The 2,664-nt window shown below is 42.0% G+C and overlaps 1 pseudogene; it reads right to left on the bottom strand.

The window, feature by feature from the left end:
* Nucleotides 1–907: 907 nt before the first annotated feature.
* LOC102474389 (spindle and kinetochore-associated protein 2 pseudogene) lies at nucleotides 908–1,973 on the bottom strand (annotated as a pseudogene).
* Nucleotides 1,974–2,664: the final 691 nt, after the last annotated feature.

Genomic DNA, 2,664 nt, shown 5'->3' with positions numbered 1-2,664 from the left:
TCACCTGAAACAGCACGTTACACTTCTCGGCAGAGGGCAGACGGCAAGGATATCACGGACTGAGAACAGGTGAAGGAAAGGGAACAGCCCTGAAGTTTGGTGTTGTGTGAACTGATTGATAGTTACCACCGGAAAATTTTTTCTCACACCTTCCAACTGATTTTGAGGTGGCGCCGAGAGACCTTGACCTCAAGAAGGATCTCCTCAGGAATATTTGTGATTTGTTTAAAACTAACCTGGTTTCTCTAGGGTCCATCTAATTGAGTTCTTGCTAATGAATGTAAGCAAAACCTGCAAGGTAGGTCTTTTCAGGAAAATTGCTCTTTCCTAATAAAAAAGGAGCAAATTTAGCTGAGATGGCTTTTAACCCTTACTTCTTTCTGCCTAAAATGTGATCTTGATAATGCGAATTAAATAGCATCCGTTTTGTAATATTTTTGAACAATGAAAACACAAATGAGATAAAAGCCAATCTTAAATCGGTAGTGCAGAATAATGAGTCCCTGATGCATTCTTGAAGTTGTCTGTCTCCAGATTGCTTATGTCAGATTTTTGTTACTTTTAGACGAACACATTTCTAACTGATACAGATATTCTTGAGGTATTTTTATGTCTTCTGTGCTGTAAGACCCCAGAGGACAACTGCTTCTGTAGATGTGAAGTACTAGGATGTGTTGAAGACACATTCTGATCTTTAAAGAAAAAAAATTTAACAGCTTGCTTTTGTGTGCGTATGTTAAGGGACTGTTTCTGAAATTACAAGGTTAAGTGTGTGTATAATCATATAACATTTAATTCCTTTATTCCCACTATATCCTTTTGGCTGAACTTTATTCATAGAGTGTGTGTGTGTGTGTGTGTGTGTGTATGTATATATATATATATATATATACACATATATACACATGTCCTTTTTTTGAGGGTAGGATCTTGCTATGTTGCCCAGGCTGGCCTCAAACCCAGTCTTTTGCCTCAGCCTCCCCAGTCCGAGAACTACAGGCAAGCACCACTAAGCCTGGTTTCTGTCCTTTATATATTCTCTTTTATGAAAGCCATTACTATCCAGTGTCAAGCCAAACCTCCTTCACCAGCCTCCCACCTCTACTCATCAAGTAAGAGTTAAAAAGCCATCTTCCTAAATTTCTATGGAATTGTTCTCCATTAGAATTCACCTCTACAAGTCCATTTCTTCATAAATCCGGAATGCGAGATTTAAGTCACTGTGCTGCAGCTTTCTCCAGTCAGTGGTGCCAGCTCTACATCTGTTTGCTTTTGTAGCTCTTGTATCATGGTCATAGTTTTATTCAAAGTAACACAGTTTCAGCTCTTAGTCTCTTTCTGTTCAACAGTAATTGGTTAAAAGCGTGCACTCAAAGTTTGGTCCCAAGGTTTCATCACTGACAATTCCTTTAAAAACTGAATTTTTCTTACCTGCTATATCAGGGTGATCGATCTTGATTTCATATTCCAGCCTATACTGAAAGTAATCCAGATTAGAGTCACTTTTCTGGAACATCAGTTGCAGCTTATCGACCTCCACAGAAATATACATGATATGGGCCAGCCATGGAGCACAGTGGTTAAAAATGCTCTGAAGGAAGCCAGATCCCATATGGATGAGCACAGCCCCAGTCCCTGCCCTGGCAACTCAAAAAATTCACATGGCACATGTACATATGCTCAAGATCATAATAGGACAGAGAAAAAAGGGTTGCAGTATGACCAGGCCCCATTGAGGGCCTGGCTCTATCTCTTTGGCACATGCCCTCTGGGATAAATAAATACACACACACACACACACACACACACACACACACACACACGGATGCTTGGTTTAAAATGCTTTGAGAATCTAAGCCTAGCTGCACATGATGGTTAGACACTGCTACTTTGCTAAGGTCACATGGGAGGCCTGTGTTTGATTCTTTTTTTTTATTTTTTTTTGGAGAGGTTTTTGCTATACACCTCATGCGCTCACCAGACAGAGACAGAGAGACAGAAAGTGAGAAATCACCCCCCAGGGGGGATGGGCACACACACGCACACACGCCTAGTGTGAGTTTTAAGCCACCAGGTCCAGGACACGAACCACGGTCGACTACATGGGAGTCCAGCGATATAGCTGTTACGCTAACTGCTGGTCCCGCCTGTGTTTGATTCTTAGCCCAACCTAAAGCCAGGCAAGGTGTTACACACCTGAAGTTCCAGATGCTCAGGAGTCTGAGGCAGGAGGATCACAAATTTGCAGGCCAACAATATGAGCTACATAGGGAGAGCCTATCCAAAAACAAAATGCTTTGAGAGCCAGCTAGTGGTGGTTAAGGCAGCTGGATCTCACATGGCTGTGTGGTTCAAGTCTTAGACCAGTGACTTTAAAAACACACAATGCATATTACTTGTGTGCCCCAAATCCCAAGAAGAGTAGAAAGGATTGTACTGGTGCAATCCCTCCTGGATGATGTTTTCTCTCTTTCTCAGTCTCTCTCTGGTGCTCACCCATAGAAAATTTTAGAATATAAATCCTTTGAGAATCTAGAGAATTTTGTTAGAAATGATCATTGCTCGGGGCCAGCAGGTGGTGTGGTGGTTAAGGACACTGGACTTCCAGATGGCCAACCTTGGTTTGAGTCCTGGACCTGGTGGCTTGCTTTCTCACTTTCCCTT

The sequence above is a fragment of the Tupaia chinensis genome, unplaced genomic scaffold (genome assembly GCF_000334495.1).
Source record: "Tupaia chinensis unplaced genomic scaffold, TupChi_1.0 Scaffold000341_1, whole genome shotgun sequence".
Taxonomy (NCBI): domain Eukaryota; kingdom Metazoa; phylum Chordata; class Mammalia; order Scandentia; family Tupaiidae; genus Tupaia; species Tupaia belangeri.
Note: the sequence above shows the minus strand (reverse complement) of the source record. Positions and strands in the feature narration are given on the sequence as shown.